Here is a 22,160-nt window from a genome sequence, read left to right as displayed (position 1 = left end):
CTTGTCCAAGAGGTGCAGGATTGGCTGGTCCTCCTGCATTCTCGAAAACACATCACGCATGTGGGAATTCGTGGTAACGAGCTGGCTGATACAGCCGCTAAGCAGGCAGCTTCCTCCCGAGCTTCCCACTCTGTGAGGGTTCCCTGTGAAGATTTTAAAACTGTTAAATCATTTTGAAGGACTAAGTGGCAGAATCACTGGTCCAACTTAAATAACAATTTAAAGCTGAAATCGATCAGACCTTCTGTTCATCCCTGGTCCCCTTCTGTTGGGATGGATAGAAGAGCTAGTATAGTATTAACGCGCCAGCGTATAGGGCATACGTTTTTAACACAGATATCTTTTAACTTGTGAAGCAGAGAGGCAGGTTCCTCAATGCTCCAATTGTAATGTAGGCATTACAGTGAGGCATATATTTGTTGACTGCCCTCTTTATTTTAATCATAGACGTCGGTTTGGTTTCACTAACAAACCCTTGTCAGAGGAGATTTTTAAATTTCTTAAGGAAATCCATTTGCTTTATGATATTTAATTGAGTATTTTAATATGAATTTGATTTTAATAATTTTGATTAATTATATACGTGTTTCTTTTATTAGTAAATATATCATGTTGATATTATATGTGCTGAATGGCCTTCGGCTCCGACGCCTGGCAAATGGCCACAGGCCCAAGTGGTGGTACGTTTAGCTCGTATTTGAGGAAGGAACCAAGATCTACTTACTTTGGTGACCTAAGCCGTGTATTAATTTCTTGGTGTTGTTACTCGTGTGTTGTGGGTTGGAAGGAGAGAAATAGCGTCCGTGAGTGATAAGTCAAGACCTCAAGAGGAGTACTTTGTCGAGAAATTATAGCTTCTTCCTTTCTTTCTTCATTCCTTTTCTTTCCTTCCCTCATTTCTCTCTTACCGTGCTTCTATTCATATTCTCTTTCTTCCATCTTGCTCTTCAGCCTTTCAGCGCTTGTTTCATAGTGCAACTGCGATGTTTTCCTCTTGTTGCATTTTTCAAAAGTTTTTATTTCCAATTTCCGTTTCGGAGCTGAATGACCTTGCAGGTCCCAGTGCGCGGCCTTTGGCCTAAACTCCTTATTCCGTTCCATTCTTTCTTTCGGTGTATCTTTCATTCTTTCCTTCTTTCTTTCTACCTTCGCCGTGGTGATCTTGACTGTGAATGCGATTCCGTGCCTTGAGACCGGAAGTAAGAGACAAAAGTGTAGTACTGGACTGACTTTCTATCATCAGTGGAAGAGGAAAAGAAAAAGGAAAGAATGTCATTTTCAAACGCTTCTCATCGCCTCCTTTTCAAAGTGCTTTACAACGCAGTTCAAACACATTTATTAGGTACTTTTGTAAATGTTTTTCTTAAAAAAAAGGGGAGGCGGAAATGAAGAGTATTACTGGATCTTATAATGTCAGAGAGGAAGAGAGAACTTTCCCTGAAACATTTTGTCAGTCGTTTGTTTGATCCTTTGTTCTTCGAAGAATACAGAAAAGTAAAACTATTTCCATTTAAGAGGGTTATGCGATGGCAATTAGATTATTATTATTATTATTATTATTATTATTATTATTAATCTTGACACCTGGACAACATTGGCCACTGAACTTGTCAACAAAACTTCCATTAGTGCACCTCACGCCGTGCAATGAAGGCATTACTTAAGGTCTCAGCCCATGTCATTCCTTTTACTGTACTTCCGTTCGTATTCCTCCTCCAAATTAACTTCCACACTCTCCTAACAATTGTTTCGTAGTGCTACTGCAAGGTTTACCTCCTGTTACACCTTTCAAACCTTTATTCAATTTCCGTTTCAGTGCTGAATGAACTCATGGGTCTTGTTCTTGGTCATCAGCCTGAATTTCATATCCTTTCGATGCATCTTTCTGGAAGTTAATCGCATTGAATTCGAGAAAGTCGGGAAGTTTTGTGACTAGTCGAAATTGTAATCATGACGGCATTGTTGGGAAAAAGATTACTTAATGGTGGGTGGTGGGGGGGGGGGGCGCAGGGCGTGAGAGGTAAAGGTTACTGAACGCAACTGATTATAGCCAATTATTTGAATTGTCTTTGGCAGTGTAGAGGTATCTTCGTAGAATGCACACTTAATGTGCTATGGTGTATGCATGCTTCAACATCATTTAATGTATAGTTTTGTATTCGTTCAAATCCAGTTTACCCTCATAGTGGGCTAGTGTCGTCAGTGCACCTCATGCGGTGCATTGTAGGCATTAATTGAAAATTTGTTGCAGTGGCCTTTCGGCTCCTCGCTGAACCCCCATTCTTTCCTTTAACTATAACTTCGTTCGTATTCTCCTTCCGTCTTACTTTCCACCTCCCCTAACAATTGCTTCAATGTGCAACCACGAGGTTTTCCTTATACACATTTTAAAACCTTTTTACTCTCAATTTGCCTCTCAGCGCTGAATGACCCCCTAAGTCCCAGTGCTTGGCATTTGGCCTTAATTTGCATCATAAGGTTAAGCGGTTTTCTTTAACAAATATCCGACATTGCCGGGCTATTTAATTTCTGTTTTTTATGTCTTTCATTTCGTTACAAAGCAGGAGCTATGGAAATGAAGCATCTCTTTGCTTGCAAAGCTTTTCTCTATTTTCCTTTTGTTGACCAAAACGAGGATTTCAACCTCCCGCCAATATAAATTACTTACCAACATAGGTACTCTATAAGTCTTCAGTCTTGTCAGAAAAAATATATATATTAGGAAAATGTGAAGCTTGACCTGGTTCATCGTATCGTGAGGTGTACAGTTATGAAAATTTTGTATAGTATTTCATCGATATTCAGTGGAATCTTCAACCATGCTATGCGTTGTGCTTTTGCTCATCATGCATTTAAGAAGATTCTTGGGATGAACCAACTAATAGGTGTACGTACCAGGCAATCAGTGTCGTTATTTCGTATCAGGCACAGTAAAAAAAAAAAAAAAAATTAAAGCTAGCAGTTTTAGTCTCCACAAAAAATTTAAAGCTAGCAGTTTTAGTCTCCACAAGAAAAAAGTCCTCCACCAGTCTATTTCCTCTTGGTGGGGAGGGGGGGGGAGAGGGGGAGACATCAGCCAGGTAGGGTAACCCCAACCATGGCGTTACTCATGTTAGTAACCACCAGTAGACAGTCTCACTTTGGTCTCACTATTCACTCCATGACGGGGAGCTAATAACGCTGACCCCGAGATTTCAAGAAGCCCAGCACGCTCCCAACTGTACTAGCCAAAAGTAATCCACAGCATTGACATTTAACGATGTTCATTGATGATTCTTCTGGCGAGAGGTTTGTGTACTCGGTTTTCGAATGAGTGCCTGCTTTCAAAAATATTTTATTCGATAAATATGGAAATGTCCCTAAGCAATTAACGATTTGTTCACGTACACATATAAGATTGTTCCTTGTGTATAGTCTTTTCTCAAAGGACACCAGTTTATGCCAGGACAAGTGAGTGTGTTTATTTTTTATTATTTATTTTTTATTTTTTTTACCGTCCACAACCAGATTTTAGGCTGCTGTAATGAAGACTATAGACCCTGAAAAGATAACTAGTACAACGTTGTGCACACGAATGAATTATCGTAATAATGTCATCAAATGGCTGACATATCTGTGGACAAGCAGGCCGCATTTAATAAAATGAATTTTCTTCCGTATTGGCAAATGCAAAAGATTAAATACATGATGGTATATGTAGTAATAGGATTTAGAATGTATGGTAATTGATCCATCTCTTTAAACATTATGTACTGGCACGATCTTTCAATTAATGGGATATGCATTTTATAGTAATTGCTCTATCTTTTTACACATAAGAAAAAACACCAGCAAGATACTGGATTAATGCAGCATTTTTCGGCGTGTAATTGCATTTTGATGACAAATAGATGGGCTTATATTGATAACTATTAAGCGTTAGAAGAATTTTGTGCCAATGGAGTTACATCAGATGCATGCTAGAAGCCATACGTAGTATGTGGCATAACGTGTCCACCAGTAGCTTACTCGGGTGGCTTACTAAAGGCAACACGATTTGAGTCAAGTGTCTTCATGTTTAGAATTTCCCCAGCGCCCTTAATACATGGAGGAAAGCGCCTCAGCGGCGTGGTTGGTATGGTATTAGCGTTCCACCTCGGTGGTCGCGGGTTTGATTCTCGGCCATTCCATTGAGGAGTGAGAGATGTGTATTTCTGGTGATAGAAGTTCACTCTCGACGTTGTTCGGAAGTCACGTAAAGCCGTTGGTCCCGTTGCTGAATAACCACTGGTTCTATGCAACGTAAAAGCACCATACAAACAACTACATGGAGGAAGGAAAAAATTGCTAAAATTTGAAGTATCGATCACGATACGCCGTATTTAATGTTGAAACAGCATCATTTTTAGTATGAAATTGGTTTAAGATACTAGGCCCTTCACACATTTATGTCTAGTGTGTGTGTATATATATATATATATATATATTATATCTATATATATATAATATATATATATAATATATATATAGATATATATAATATATTATAATTTACTGTATTATCTATTAAGGAGTTTCCCCATTAGGGGTGGGGAGATAATCTCAGGCAACAAAACAAGACAGAAATAATTGCCACGCTCTTGCTTTCATGGCTGAATCAGGAATGAACCCGTTTGCAGAAAAGTTCCTCAACATTAGTAAATGAGTAACTCGATACTCTTACACAGACGTCTCTGCACAGCGCCAGTCCGCTTATATCTTGCGTTCACTCTCCAGCTTCATGGATATTCAAGTTTGGATGACTCGACATACACAACTTGCTATTTGTGTGCAACGTCTGACACAAAATATACTACATCACTGTGAAACAAGTATAAAGTACACATGATAGACTAATGATAAAAAAATCAAGAGTAAACTTTAGTTATATATAATGGAATTTCATTTTTGTTAGGAGCACGACTATTATGGTGTTGAGAAACTCATTTAGAATCAGTATTTAATTACTAGAAATCACTTAAAGTCTCGAAGCAATTTATAAGACGGAAAAGAGAATGTGAATAATGCAGAAAATTCATCACGACTAAGCGTGTGGCAAATCGCTGGTTTGGTAACTAAAGGGATTTTGAGGGAGAGAGAAAGAGAACGTGCGCGAGGAAAAACTGGGATTAAGAAGCCACAGGAGTTATTGAGTGTTATTTTTGAGTACACTTCTCAGACAGTAACTCGAAAAAGAATGATAGAGATGAAATTTACCCGTCATATTCAGTGCTTGAATGCAAGCTACTTGGCTGGTCTGTCACCGACCCACGAAAGTGACGTCATGGACCGTAGTAAGTAATTTGCTAAGAATCACGGAGAGAAAGATAATTTTGCGAATGGAGAAAGTTGCTGTGTGACAGATGAGATACGAATGGAAAATGGGCCGATATCTTGGCAGCATGGATAGCTAGCTTAGGCAAATGGATGGATGAATGTTTTTGGATGGTTTGGTCACATGGAAGGAGTGAAGGACTGTTAGTCAAAAGAGTGCATAATTCGAAAAAGTTTGGAGGAAGATCCAGGAAATGTTGGATAGATGCTGTAAAGGGATATTGGAAGGGAAGGGCCTTTGTATCCTCCTTGACAGATAGCAGTGAGTGATGCAGTGCTGGAAGCTGTGTTTGTAGGTATGAGAAGCAGGCAGTGTTGTGACAGCTTTCTGTACAAAGGATTCATTCAAGGTTCAGCATTTCTAGGCAACTTTATGAACTGAGTATAATTTTCCCGGAGAAGGTCTATCCTTCCTTCGTCTGTTGTTTCTTCTGTCTCCATGGTGGAGTACATTGATCTTTTATATATATTATATATATATATATATATATATCTATATATATATATATATTTGTATATATAATTTCAATTGTAATAACCACAACGCCCTCCTAACTTCTCGATTTCTTCACACCTGTTTGACCTGATTTTTCATAACAAAGCCCTAGGATCCAAATGAAGGAGAAGGTGAAAAAATTCTGACATCCGTAGTAAGATTTGAACCAGCGTCTGGTATGCAAAATCGAGGACTCGTACCACAGTTGGTTAACGCCACCTCTTTCATATACACCGAATGCGGGTTCGAGTCGTGCTACAGACGTCAGCATTTCTTTATATATGGTTTTTCATTTGGATTTTAAGGCTTTTGTAGTGTCAAGCATATCCAAAAAGTGTAAAGAAATCGATAATAATAATATATATATATATAGTATATATATATAATATATATATATAATAATATAACCACTATGCAAGACGTCGCCCTTTTAATAATACTCGAGAATTATGATTTTGTAACAACGTCTAGACTAGACGACTAGTGTTCTCAACTACTGAGGTTTATTGAGTTGTATCAAGAGTCTGCATTTTTACACACACACACACACACACACATATATATATATATATATATATATATATATATTATATATATATATACATATATATATATATATGTGTGTGTGTGTGTGTGTGTGTGTGTAGACTCTTGATACAACTCAATAAATCTCAGTAGTTGAGAACACTAGTCGTCTAGTCTAGACGTTGTTACAAAATCATAATTCTCGAGTATTATTAAAAGGGCGACGTCTTGCACAGTGGTTAATCGCTCGAATTTCATGCTGTAACAATTAGTCAGATGCGAGAAGTCTCTTCGAGACGTTTCTGGCACCTGCTTCCAACCCCTTCTCTCTTTCCCTCTTTCTTTTTGATTAATGATCTGCGTAGATCATACCTCCCTTTTTGTCGTCTCCCCTTTTTACTTGCGCCTTTTGAAGAATTTAAAATTTTTTTTCTTTCTCGGCTTTATTTTGCTAATTGTCATGAGTGTTTGGCTCGTCTTCAAGTCAAAGTTAAGTAGAAAACGAAGGAAAATTTTAGAAGTAGTAAATAATACTTACCTGAAGTTTTGTCATTTGCTTTCGTTATGGAGTTTCGAATAGAATAGAAGAGTATGGAATTTAGGCAAATGGACCAAGCGCTGGGACCTATGTAGTGGCAATTGACAGAATAAAGGTTTGAAAGGGTAACAGGAGGAAAACCTCACAGTTACACTATGAATCGACTGTTAGGAAAGGGTGGAAAGTAAGAGGAATGAATGAAAATATGAACGGAGATTCAGTTGAAGGATTGCAGCTAAGGGACCGAAGGGACGCTGCAAAAAACCTTAAGTAATGCCTACAGTGCACCTCATAGGTGCACTGACGGCACTAACCCGCCAACGGGGTGCAATCTCGATACAACCTTGTCATTTCATGCTCTCTTGTGAGGTGGAGACCTGGAACCCTTTTCAGTTTAGTTTCTCTACTTTTATTTTTGTACCACTATTTTTAAACTTCCACTGCTTTCTAAGATTAAAATCGGAGGTGATATTGTAGGATTCCCGTACAATCTGCTAAACATTTTGGCCTGTAATGAATTGCAGAAGTCTGACCACTGACCTAAACTATTTACTTTTTGTCAAAAAAGGTCCAGATTCACCGTCGTACTGCCCATACATTTATTTATGTTACGGTAATTCTCAATTTTACCCTTCCTCTTATTTTCTTAATTCTGAAATAATCATCATTACTTTTCGCCTGTATCCTGTTCCTTATTTGATTATTAATGTTTGAGTTTTCTTCGTTGCTATGATTATTGGTCTTCTACTAACAATTGTGTGTACACTTTATACATATATAATAATTACTTTAAAAATTAGTATGTGATGGTACTCAATTATTTTGTCATTAGTTTCTTCCGTGGTGAGACGCAGACTGATCCCTGCGTAATTGAATTGAATATAGAATTTTGGCCATAGGCCAAGCACTGGGACCCGTTAGGTCATTCAGTGCCGAGATGTAGATTGACAGAAAAAGGTTTGAAAGGTGTAACAGGAGGAAAACCTCGTAGTTGCACTATGAAATAATTGTTAGGAGAGGGTGGAAAGTACGATGGAAGAGAGGGTATGAAAGGAGCTACAGTGACAGGAACGAAAGGGGCTGCAGCCGGGGGCCGAAAGCACGCTTCGAAGAACCTTAAGTAATGCCTACAGTGCACCGCATGAGGTGCACTGATAGCACTACCCCTCCTACGGGGGATCCCTGCATACTGGTTCTTGCTTTTAACGATTACGCCACCGGTGACATGTCTCCCGTCTTAATGAACGCTGATTGACGGGGTGGACAAGCAGTGACCGTGTGCGTTGGCAGGCTTCAGTCGCCGTTGTACGTAATTTGATGGGAAAAAATCTTCGCATAAAACAAGCAAGATTTTTTTTTTTTTTTTTTTTTTTTTTGCGGTTTATCGCAGGTTCGAATTCAGAATTAAGCATGATAGTTTGGCTATGCCACTGTTAAGTAGTCAGCGTCATTTTCCTTCCTGGTTATGAGAACTCTAGCGATGGGCTCCCGAGGACGTCCAAGTCCCGAGCATTTTCAGTCTGATATGAGCCTATTGGAGGCACCTGTCATTTTCCGATGAAAGAGGAGTGCTCTCACGACCTGTTTGAACATTAATGAACTTTAAATGGTTGTGTGGGTTAAGTGACAAGCCACGAATGGGTGTGGGGTAAATGGTATGTGTGGACAAAACCTGTGGGCAGCGGGTAGGGCCAGACTACGACCCACGCTTGGGCTAAATTTACAACGTTGCCTCCCTCGCCACCTTCTCAGTATCTGCCTCACGCTTCTGTCCCCCATGCCACACAACTAACCTCAGAGAATGTCATAAGGGACAGTTGGTACGATTTTTAAAAGTTGCAAAATGTAGTTACGTTACCGCTTCTTGTGTTAGTCGAGCCTCACACCCGACTGCCGCATTGGGGTGAATGACTGCGATGAGAAAACACTCGCAGGGAAGCTCCGCCCACTTTACCGTATTTGGGAAAGAAGTAGCTGATGCCAGATGTCGGTGAACGTATTGTCTCGCATAACATTCCGATATTTGTCTCTCTTGAGTGAATTAAAGTTTGTTAGAACATTAGGTTTAGTTTATGCTTATTCACATTTAAAGTTTAAGTAGAAAAACCCATGCAATTTTGTAGCACATAGGAGTGACCTATGTAGCTCGTCAGGTATGACGTCATGGATGTGTGACATCACACAGAAACGAGCGATGGGCGCCCCATGTAGGAATTCTCTGAGCAGATCTAAGTGAAATGTTGGTTCGGAACGAGACCGGACGTTTGCGATAGCTCGTGTTCCGCGTTTCAGTCGGATATCACTTATTAGAATTACCCAGTGCTGATTTGAGTGTTGTGAAATATTACGAGAGTTTTGGAGGTACCTTAGTGTCAAGTGATTGTGAAGTGACGAACCAAGGATAGTTGGATAGTTGTGGGGGTTGGATAAAATATTTTTCGAAGGAGACTTTTCTTTAAAGGTAAGCCGCATTCATGCCTATTAAGTCAATGACCCACCCAAAAGACACGTCCGTTGTCATTATCTTATACTGAAAGTGAAATCACTAGACAGATGAAAGATCTGAGGGAGTGGTCATCTCAAATTCGAGTGTAATTATCCCCTGTATGCTTTGGGTGATCGTAGCAGAGCCCTCTGTCTAAGATAAGATTCGTAGGGCAGCTCGTGTTATCTCGGCTTGATTATCCTGACAATGACGTACTACTCGTACCCAGGTTCCCTGGACGTAACGTTTGGAAAAGCCTACCCGGGTTGTCAGCCTGTTGCACGGGCACATTGCGACTACTAGTAGGTCTTTGCGCAAGCCCTTAGGCTCTCGTTCGCTCCCACGGAAGGAGTATTTTCGGGAATTTGGCCGAAGAAAACGTCGTTGTTCCTGAAAGGTATTGTTTTTGTTTATGCCAGGATGCGGTAGCGCTTGTATCGTGATTCGTTGACTCATAACACCGGAAAGGTCACCTTTAGGCGTATACTGTTTGTTGTAATATTTAGTAGTTGCACGAGTACTTTTTATCAACTGCTTCGGTCGAGATTAGTTTCAAATGTGTTTGAGATTTGATGCACAAAAATCTGTAATTATGATCTGGTAACCAATATTGGATGGAATATCTTAGGCCTATTGTGAATGAAACTCGTTCCCCACGCTTGTTGATGTGTAGCCTCACGGTCTAAACTTATCACACCCACACTTCATGAGAATTCCTAGACTATGGCGTTCTAATTTGAAATATAAGTGGGTTCATTATATAAACAAACAGCAGCCAATCGGAAGATATTCGTTTCGTAAGAAATGAAGCGACACAAATTCCTTCGTCTTTCCCCTTTAAATCACTGGGAACTCTGTCCTCAGAGGATTTGTTTGTTTCCGCTGCCTGTTTTGACCAATCTGATAAACAGTTTGGCGTTCCTATTACAGAAAATCAAAATCTAGGACTATTCCTGCATTTTAGCATTTAATACTTGTAAATCTCTCTCTCTCTCTCTCTCTCTCTCTCTCTCTCTCTCCTCCCTCTCTCTTTCTTCTCTCTCTCTCTCTCTCTCTCTCTCTCTCTCTCTCTCTCGTAGGTGTTGTCACACGCATTCGTTAAGCTGACTATGCCAGATTCATACGCAGTTCTAACACTTAAATTCGTAAGCCAGTGCATTCTCTTGAATAACCAGGAAGAGGAATGCACAGATGCGGATTGAGACTAGCGCTTGGCAACACTGCATACATAGGCAACCGGTTAGAATTCTTTCACATCCTTGAGCGCCTGTATGTTAAATTTTAAGGCTGTGTATATTGAGTGCAATGTGTACTGTTTTTTGTTATATTTTATTCAATCAGTCATGAAATAAAATTTGTATTCACTCGCTTTTATCTTAATCTTTGGGCCTCATTGTGACGCATTGCTTATCGCTTCAGACACCTGTAGTCTGTTGAAAGGTTTGGATTCTATTTTATGTAATCAGTAATTTTATTCTTACAACAGGAAATGTATTTCAAAATTAGTCTCTCATCTGTGTTCATATTTTACATGGAGAGCTTAGAGTAGTAATCATGAACATGAAATCAATCTTGGTGTTTCTTAATGACAGTATATTTGTTTAGATGTTTGTGACTGACAACAGAGGAATTACTTTTGATTTTATCATAGAGTTTACCATTTTTATTACAGCAAATTGTATGGCTTAGTAGCAGTTTGTTCTTGGTAAGTGATGTTTGGTGTAAATTGCCACCTTGAGGGAGATCGCTTTAAGAATTTTAGTTGCTCTTTTTGGATGTTTAACTTATTATTAGAATGATTTATAGTTGAATGACTAATTCAATTAATGTGTTACTACTGATTTTCAGGAGAAATAAATAAATAATTATGGTAATGGAATTTGAAGTGTCTCGCTGATTTCAACCCGTGCTTATTAAACACTGCCAGTGCTACTACCAATAATAATAATGATGATAAGAATAATCACTTGCGTTCGTGAACGGTTCTTTTTATGGTTTGTGAAAAGAGTGAATTAGCTGAGACTATTTGAACTTTCCAGTCTTTTAATGTAGATTATCTTGAAGCGCTTTTAAAGGACGATCTTCTAAATTGCTGCTTGTAGTGTATTCGTTTACAGTAGTTCTGATCATGGTTCGGGCACTGATCTGTCTCTCTGGGAAACTGTAATGTGCTCAGACTTGATCAAGGAGCTTTATTCTGATCCCGTGTTTACCAAAGACTGGTTTTTTTTTTTTTTTTTCTTTCTTTTTTTGCGATATGGAAATAAATGAAGGTTATAAGAAGAAAATGTATGATAAAGGACAAGTATTGAAGAAACTTGATAGGAGAAATATTGATATTAGTAACCGTCTAGCGTGTAGTGTTAGATGTGTTTTTTTTTTCTCTCTCTCTCTCTCTCTTCACAAGGCTTCAGTTTCGAGACTGTTCAACTGCGGACTGACTCCTCAGGGTATAGTACAAAAGATTAACTAGATTTAGATGGCATGGGGCAAGCCATCACTCATGCATTATTATGGCACCGTTATGGCAGTTGAAGATTTATTGAAGGGCGACCCCATGAAGCTCTTAAAAGATCGTCTTCGTTGCCATTTGCTTTTATAGCTTCTAGTATGGACCACTTTTATTCTAGGCTGAAATACACCAAATTTTGGAGTACCATAGGTTCGTTGCTGATTGTAATGGCATTATTGAAGTTTCATGCTGTCTGGCGATATTCCTGCCTACTGAGACAATGGATTCGTTTATACACATTTTGCTTAGTACAACGTTAATGACAGAGAGACACAGCAAAAAGGCCATTGCTGATATTACATAAAAGTGGACTGCTTACTCGTAGTTAAGGACATGGCCTGCCCATCATTAGCTAACGTGTGGTGTAACTGCATCGTGATCGGTTTGTTGTCTTTTTTTTCTTTCTCTCTCCTTTTTTTCAAGCTAGAAGTATGAATCGAGGAAACAAGGAAAGAAGAGTTTTGGAAAACAACCTTGGAAATAGCCGCATTTGTTCAAGCACTTGTGCTTTATTCGTCATTTTCAGCAGGAGTGTATGATAATACCTACCAGAAGGGGTCATAGAGAACGCCTTAGAAGTCAAGTCAATGGAACGTGTAGGAAATTAAGATTCAAGTTAAAACAAGAGAGGAAGTTTCGTTTAGCTGTGAGGGGCGTGTACGGGCACAAATATCTCTCTCTCTCTCTCTCTCCTCGTCTCTCTACTCTCCTCTCTCTCTCTCTCTCTCTCTTCATTAATTAATTTTATATATATATTTATCTATATATATAATATATATATCTAATATTATATATATATAATATTATACATATGTAATATATATTTATACATGTAAATAATTACCTATATATGTAAATATATAGTCTAATTAGTAAACCAGACTTTTCTGTAAAACTTTGATTGTTTCGGAAGAGAGAAGAATAGGATATTAAAATTCTTCAAGATAAAGTTAACTTCTCTCACTGGCTGGTTTCACCGAAGTTTGGTGAATTTTGCAAGGAATGGGTCTCTCTCTCTCTCTCTCTCTCTCAGTCTCCCTCTCCTCTCGAGAGATCTACTCTCTTCCTCTCTCTCTCTTCTCTCTCTCTCAGTATTGGTTGGTATATGTTTGTATTTATTTGTAACTTGTCATTTTATGCCACGCATATAAACGGACAATTCATAACGATTTGTTAATACACAAACGGACGCGTTATACGCCCCGTAGGGGGTTAGTGCAGTCCGTGCAACTCACGCGGTGCACTGTAGGCATTATTTAAGGTTCTTTACAGCGTCTCTTCGGCCCCTAGGTGCAACCCCTTTCATTCCTGTTACTGTACCTCCATTCATATTCTTTCTTCCTTTACTTACCACTACCCTCTTCTACCAGTTGTTTCGTAGTGCAGCTGCGAGGTTTTCATCATGTTACACCTTTTAAACACCTCTTACCCTCAATTTTCATTTCAGCGCTGCATGACCTCATAGGCCCAAGCTCTTGGCTTTCGGCCTAAATGATATACTCAATCCACGCACTATACAAGTGCTTGCATTTTCTGTTCCAAATGACTAAGTTCATTTTTGTATTAGAGATGGAGTCCTTTTATTCTTTATCATTATTCTGCGTTGTTTACTTGGAAGGAGTCCTGGCAGGAAACGCGGAAGTCCAAAAGGGAGCAGCGTTCTTAGGAATGGCACTGACCTTCAAAGACTGGAATTATGGCTGCGGCTGCTTGAAGAGTATGTGTTGAAACGCACCCTTCCAGTCAAATTGATTCAGGAGGTAGGGCCCCCCTCTGTGCGATCATTTTTGTTCGCATGTTCTTCGATTTTAAGACGAATTTTCTACTTATTTTCCTTAAGAGTGAAAATGATCCTGGTTTCGTATTTTATTTCGTTAGGTAGTACGTCTCATATTTTTAGTTGCCCATTATTTTTCCTTATAGACTGGCTACATCGCAATAAAATCGGATGTGTCATATAGATTCAACATTTGGGAAATATATAAATCGTGTAGGAAACTACGTTGTCATTCCGATCACGTGATACGGAAAAAGAATGAATTGAATCCAAAATATAGCCTTGATAAAAAAAATGCAAAAGAATATCGTGGTTTGCAGTCAATATTCACTTGAATTGGAATGTTCAATGATTTACTTCTGTTCGTGTTTCTATGATGTCGTCATGATAAGCTATTGCATATTGATAGAAGGCACTTATAAAATCATTAAACTGGTTTATTCCTGTTTCCGTTTCTGTTAGATTGCTAAGTAGCGCCAGCGTGGCATGTACCTTGCATCTGTACTGTATGGATCAGTTCTGTTCGTGTAGATTTTCTGCTGTTTACCTTCAAGCTTCGGAATTCTTAAAAGACCCTCTTTGTTCCACGTTATTTTTCCCTTTCCCTATTGGTTATTTCTTTTTGCCTTGATATCCATAAATAATGCTGTGGCGCCTACGTTAGTTTTATGCTATGGGTTTCCTTTTATAAACCTAATTTTCACGGACTGTAAACTCCCCTGAAAAATTTCACAATATTCAGGTTGAACCAAACATTCCATTGTAGTCCTGAATTCCCTGCTTCGCTTAATGTAGTGTGTTAATGGAATAGATGATTAACTTCAATATAAATCACGTAACGATAATTCGCATATGCACACAAGTAACAAACTCCTGCTGGCCTATGTCTGTATTCGTTTTGACGCAAGGGTGGAGGTGGGCTTGTGCAGAGCACGAAGAGCGTCCACGTTAAAAGCAGCTCCGTTCTCACGTACGAAAGTGCTTTGCAAGGAAGAAAAAGGGGCTGTGGGGTGTTGAGAGTGTTGCGTATGCAAGGTGTTTTGCCATCAGGAAGTGCACCACCGGAAGCGTGTGACCTTGGGAGAGCCATTGATAACTGTTGCAGGTCAATATTGCATGTTTGGCGCCGGAGGAGTTCGTCATTGATCTCTCTCTCTCTCTCTCTCTCTCTCTCTCTCTCTCTCTCTCTGTTATTATTTGCTCCACCGTTTCAGACATCCACCTTTCCCATGTCATTTTTTAATCCTCCATAACATCGTTTTCTTCAACTATTCCTCTCATGCGTCAATATAGAATTTTTCATGATGATGATGATCTCTCTCTCTCTCTCTCTCTCTCTCTCTCTCTCTCTCTCTCTCTCTCTCTCTCTCTCTCTCTCTTCTCTATATTATATATATATATTGATATATATATATATATATATATATATATATATAGATATATCTATATTATATATATATATATATATATTATATAAAGAGATTAGATAGATGGATAGATATATGCTCATGCATGTTCTTTTGATTAGGTACTAGATCTTAGACTGGATAAAATGTAGGTTAATGTGACTTGTTGAATGAAATGTCCGGATTCAAGAAAATATTGCTCTGTTATATTTTTCCACGCATTAGCTATTTCTAGAATGTATTAGTGCTATAGGTTGTTGATCTGATAGATGTAAAGATGGCATAGGTACTGTGGAAGACAATGAGTAAATTCTTGTAAAATCTCGTAAGTTATTGTTAATTCTCGCGTCTGATGTTGTAATGTGTGAACTTATGATATTCTGTTCTTGTAGACTGGCATTCCAATTTACTTTTGTCTGGGGAACCCTGCTCAGGTCGGTCTTTTTTTAGTCTTAGTTTTCATTAATATTGTTTATCGCATGTGTTTTTAAGTTTTCATTGATATTGTTTATCGTATGCGTTTTTAAATTTTGACGAACGAGAGCTTATATATAATGATGTTTCAGAAAATCCCGGTTTGAATTTGGCATCAGTAACTTACGTGTGAGACCCATGTCGATAGCCCCCGTGGATAGCCCAGGCGGTAGAACAAATAAGTCGGTTCCTTTGTTCATGTCAGGTGTTTTCCTTAAAAGCCGAGGAGGTGACACCAGTTGTTATCTCGGGCTATAAACTCGAATGTCGTTGTGATTCAGTAGTTAACATTGAGGCTAACGGAGGTGCGGAATCCTGTTATCCTGTAACCCGACATTTATCGATTATTATTCCTGCTACTTTTTTCATGCTTACTCTATGCGAATCCTTCAATCGTGCTGGATGAAACAGAGAAGGAAATCTCTCTCTCTCTCTCTCTCTCTCTCTCTCTCTCTCTCTCTCTCTCTCTCTCTCTCTTCATATATCTGTATATATATATATATATATATAATATATATATATATATATCTATATATATATATATATGTGTGTGTGTATATATTTATATTTGATTATATATATATATATATATATATTATATATATATATATATTATGTATATATATATATATATATATATATATATATAATGTGCAGATATAATATAATATATACATATAGTTGGTGCAGTATCTATACACACTTCTTACACTGATTGAATTGAGAGAGAGAGAGAGACGGTGTTGGTGGGGGGAGGCTGCCGAGAACGACGTACGTTTGGATGACGCAGCTCCGCTGAATTTGCATCGAGAGTCAACGAGAAGAGAAGTCGAAACGAATCGTCCAGACCTCCTGCTTACCAAAGGTGTAACAGCGCCTGGTGCTGAGTCTGTGTTTGTGACTGCCCGTCCCCACTGCTCTTGTTTTCCTTTTGGGGTCAAGGTTACAGTAGCCCTTAAAAGCAACAACAACAAGAATACGACGACGATGATGATGATGATGAAAAAGTGCTTAAGAAACCTTCTTGGGCTTTTATGCAACTCGTTACTCGTTTTTGCGTTGAAGTCCGTGATTGACTTAAAATTCAGACTTCCAAAAAACAGCTTATTCTTTTAGAGGCCTGAATTTCAAGTCAGTGGCCCCCGTGGGCTTGTCCCGTTTGAAGAGGTTTCATCTACTGAATAATAATAATAATAATAACAACAATTGCCATCTTCGTTATCCCCAATAGGGAGTGTAAAAAGGAGTAAAAATAAGCGCCTCAGTGGTTTGGTTGGTATGGTCTTCGCCTGCCACCTCTGTGGCCGCGAGTGCGGTTCTCGGGCATTCCACTGAGGGGTCAGAGATGTGTATTTCTGGTGATAGAAGTTCACTCTCGACGTGGTTCGGAAGTCACGTAAATAACCACTGAATAACCACTAGTTCCATGCTAAATAAAAACGCCACACAAACAAACAAAGGGGTAAACATATTAGATGGATAGTGCGGGTATAATGCGCGCGTGTGTACTGATTAAATATATCTGTTGCATGTCCTTCAGTATCTTTTATTAGTTGTTCATGTACTTTTTTTCTTTTGTGATTACCTAATGACGAAAAATACGTTACTGCTTTTCATTATAAGAATTGATGACTGATTACAGTTTATTTTCTGTTGATTTACTTTTTTCATTTATCACTGCTTATAATAAAGAAAAGAAATTAACTGCGTTTCATTATAAAAGTTGATAACTGAACTTCTTTTCATATTGCTTCCTCATCAGTTTCGCGAGTCAGCTTCGTCCTCTCTCTCTCTCTCTCTCTCTCTCTCTCTCTCTCTCTCTCTCTCTCTCTCTCAAGTTGTTTGCGTCTCTCTTTATAATGCATAAGCAAATCGGACATTGCTTTGTGGTATTTGTGAATTGGCTGAATTTTTCATTGAAAGGCAAAGCGATTTCCTGTGCGTGTGAGTCACGACATTTAACTCGGGAAGGTATGCTATGCAGATTTCATGGGGCCGTAATGCAGGAATTTTCCCGTTATACATTATTTTTTTTTTAATATTAGGCTTCACGTGTGGATATTGAAGGAAATGTTAGAGCCGTGTCGTGGCTTTGTAGTTCGATAGCATCTATCTTGAATTTATTTTTTTCATAAATAAAAAAGAATTTTTACTTTGTTTTGTTACACTGTATGTCACGTATGTTTTTGCACGTGTGTACAACTGCACTTCAGCAAAGTATGTACAGCACATGTAAAGAATGCACATTGCACGTAGCGATCGTATTACTAGTGTATTAGAATATCATGGAAGGATTTTTTTAAATGGTTAGATTCATAACCACCCCCCCTTCTCTCTCTCTCTCTCTCTCTCTCTCTCTCTCTCTCTCTCTCTCTCTCTCTCTCAGAGAGAGAGAGATAGAAACGTAAAACGAGGTGTTGTGACGGTAAATAGTTAATTTTTTACTTTAACATCTCTCTCTCTCTCTCTCTCTCTCTCTCTCTCTCTCTCTCTCGTATGTGTATAATATATACTGCACAGTGTAACACCCATAGGCTGATTAAATGACAGATGCTACGGATCAAATTCGTCCCTATCCAGCCCAGAAGAATCTGAAGAAGGAAGAGAAGTTCATGATTATCCAAATAATATTCATGTCTGTTGATAACAGTAATTTTGTCATTTTTATTTTCATTCTGAAATGAATGTATTTTTCATGTATGAAATATTCATGTTTGTTCATTTGAGTTAGTTTCATTTATCCTTCATTTCTTTGGCCTTTTATACTTTCTTTTGTCCATTTTGTATTCTTTGCTGTCTTTGGTGCCTCCCACCCAACCCCTTTGAGCCCTTGAGACTGGATTCACTAACACTTGAATGGTTTTGAAACTGGTTTCACTCCTTGCGACAGTACTCTGTGCATCTTACATCTTAGCAAATTGGCTTTTGTGAAGTGGAAATCTGACAGTCATTATCGAACAGGTTATGTCTGCACACACGGACAGACAATATATATATATATATATATATATATATATATATATATATATATATATAATGTGTGTGTGTGTTTGTGTACGTGTGTATTAAGCTTTCTATATATTGTTAATCGTTAGCTTAATTTCGTTGGTTATCCTAATATATATATATATATATATATATATATATATATATATATGTATATATATATATATATATATAGATATATATATATATCTATATATATAATATATATATATATATATATATATATATATATATATGAAATCCATTACTAGTCAGCTATTTTACATGAAAGCAAATTAATTTAACAGTATCTTTTGTTAGATAATTCATGAGGCTCATAACTTTATGATCTCATCGGATTTATGCTTCAATTCCATCTTGTAATAACGTAATTTATTTATTAATTAACCCTGGAAATTTACTTCCTGGAAGATTTTCTTGTCGTGAAACGGAGTTTTTTTCCCCTCCTAGATTGAAGGCTAATATAGAGAAACGGATTTTTTTTTTTAATATGAAAATAGTTATCTTAAATTTCGCTATTTGTGTTAACTGTGACTACCTTTCTTTAGAACTGTCTTTTGGCTTTCGTTTTCAAGTGAAAAAAAAAACAAAGAATTGCTCCTAAACCAACAGTGAATTATGAAGAATGAAGTGAATATTGATTCATCTGGATTTCGGTTTGTAAAAGAACGTTTTAGGCTTCCTTTTTTTTTTTCTTTTTTCCTTTGCATCATCTGTAAAGAAAATTTCCGAAGTACTTCCCCGAATTACAAGACGACTTGATCGTAACTCCAGATCCTCTCTGGGGCACATCGATGCCTGTAAGTTCTTAGCTCATGATCGCTTCCTTGTTCTAGACTTGAGTTGTTATATCGTCAATAATTGATTCTGAAACTTTACCCTATGTACAGTAAGCAGCGTTTCGCTATCGATTCCCAACTGGCCGGTGGAAGAGGGTTCGCTTCCGTCGTCTGTAGGAATTCCACGAGGCGGTCAGTTGAAATGCGACAACAGGTGGGTCTTAAAAAGTGCAAGTGAACGAATCGCAGTGGGAAAACTTTCGTGCTCAGCGAACGCCGGTTGACGTTGCGAGTTGCCAGTTGTTATTATAGTGATGATTTAGCGCTCCCGCCGACCGTGGTTTTGAGCCACTGGTTCAGTGGGAAAACTGGATATGCGCGAAGACCGATGAATACTACCACCTATGAGGCAAAGCAGTTCCCTTCCCTTTAATGGTCACTATTCGCAGTTTTTGTTTTCTGATATAATTCTCGCCTTCGCTGTAATTACATTCTCTCTCTCTCTCTCTCTCTCTCTCTCTCTCTGTAGACATACAATGGTAAGATGTGGCAGACAGTAGTGATTATATTATGGTTATATATTATATATATATATATATATATAATATATATATATATATATATATATATATATATAATTAATGACCACTGTTTTCCCACAACATCTACCCTAGACATTGTAGTTCTTCCTCTCTTCCTTCCTTCCGACACTAAATGCACAGTCTTTTCACCAACTTGCGATCCTGCATTCTCTCCGTATGACCGAACCATCACCATTTTACTGAGGTGTTATAGAAAATGAGAAGTAACCTGAGATAAATGGAGAGAGAATATATATATATATATATATATATATATATATATATAATATTATATATATATATATATATGTATATATATATCATTTTACCGTGATTATACGTACATCGAGCTACAAATGTCCTTTAATATCTAATTCGCTCTATCTCTAAATTAATATTTTTTCATATATGTTAACCGAAAGGGAATTTTTTAATCGATAAGAAATTTGTCGGCTCACGGGCGCGAACCGTCGAACCCAACAAATTCAGGACGCATAGTGAAGCCTGACCCACACCACCACGCCAGGTAGAACGAATTAGATATTAAAGGACATTTGTAGCTCGATATATATATATATGTATGTATGTATGTATGTATGTATTTATGTATATAATTATATATGTATGTACAAATGCCACATTCATGACTGAAAACTTATGCTCTACTTCTACACAAAAGGCTTATCAGCAGCACATCGACCCCCGGAAGACACCCTATGCTGTTCACCTGTGTCATGCACTCACTCAAGTCCTTTCTTTGTATGAAAGCCCTTCCTTTCTCCGTTTACTCTCCAAGTATCCAGCAGTGCCTCTTTCTTCTTCGCCTTCTTGCAAATACTTCTTGATTATAAACTTCCTCTCTAGGCTATCATCGTGCGTTCTTTCCACTTGATCAAACCAGCTTCAAATTAGTGAGCCGTCATCTCACCCTTGTTTACAAATTCTCAGCTTTCCTATTCTTACCTCACATTTATTATGCAAAAAAAGGTTGATCTCTTCAGTTGCAACTTTCTTGTATAATGCATTCAACATTCGCATCTCAGTTCCATAAAGGAGGGTTGGGTCAACAGTCCCTTCATATATTCCCACTTTGTTTTTCATAGACACTTAAAATCTCTTCCCAAGCATTTGCACAAATTCTTTTATTTAAATTTATATATATATATATATATATATATATATATATATATATATATATATATATATATTATATATATACACGCACAAACACTCACCTATATATATAAATATACAAATATATATATATATATATATATATATACTATATATATATATATATATATATATATAACTATTTATGTATGTGTTACATATGGATATTTAATGTGTGTGTGTGCGATTGCTCGTACATGTAATTGAGTTATATATTAAGTATTTAGATCCTTATTACACCCGTAAATAGCTTATTAATTTTCAGCATTGCTTTAACAGAACATAGTAATTGATATGCAGAGAACTGTATATATAATATATATATATAATATATATATATATATATATATATATATATATATATATATATTATATATATATAAGCTTATATCGATAAAGGAAGGCTACGCACATATTAGAACAAGTCACTTACAGTGAGTTTAAAACACATCACCTGCTCCTAGCTATGAAAGTATAACGCCATCAGTTACTTATTTCGTAAAGGAATTTGTAGACTTACCGGTTCAGAGGATCGTATCCTGTAAGTTATTTTTGTTTATCTGTCTGTATGTGTCAGTATTTACATAAGTACACGCGCGCACACATATATGTTTATATATAGGGTATGGTATATATATATATCTATATATATATATATATATATATATATTTATTGGATTGGTATATACATACATGTACATATATGTCTATACTTGCATATATATGTGTATGTATGTATATATTTACATCTATATGTTACCGAAATACATCGGTATGAATAATATTCATTAATTTGTAATCTTGAGCTCTTACTCGAAGACGTAATCATAATTGCATTTTAAAGCGAAAAAAGATTAGCATCTCACGTTGAAAGTAAAAATAAATAAGGAACCGAAATTAAGTTCTGGCCTAACTCCTTGAGGGGACCGACCGAAGAATGCCTTAATCGATATCATCATATTCTTGTGTTGAATAAATAGCTACTAGCTCCTTGGCGGTGATGTAATGCGCTCGAGTCAATGCCAGGCGGCATCGCTTGAGTTACAGCACTCCCAA

At 37.5% G+C, this 22,160-nt stretch overlaps 1 protein-coding gene across 2 annotated transcripts in view; it reads left to right on the top strand.

Moving 5' to 3' along the window:
- Positions 1-9,142: 9,142 nt before the first annotated feature.
- Positions 9,143-22,160, top strand: part of LOC135217344 (ecdysone-induced protein 74EF-like) — an 865,315-nt gene continuing 852,297 nt past the window's right edge. For both annotated transcript variants that reach the window (XM_064253154.1, XM_064253153.1), the window contains exon 1: positions 9,143-9,372. The gene's annotated coding sequence lies outside the window, so the exon portion shown is untranslated. The remainder of the gene's footprint in view (positions 9,373-22,160) is intronic.

This window comes from Macrobrachium nipponense, chromosome 7 (genome assembly GCF_015104395.2).
Source record: "Macrobrachium nipponense isolate FS-2020 chromosome 7, ASM1510439v2, whole genome shotgun sequence".
Taxonomy (NCBI): Eukaryota; Metazoa; Arthropoda; class Malacostraca; order Decapoda; family Palaemonidae; genus Macrobrachium; species Macrobrachium nipponense.
The sequence above is the reverse complement of the archived record's forward strand: the minus strand, read 5'-3'. Positions and strand labels throughout refer to the sequence as shown.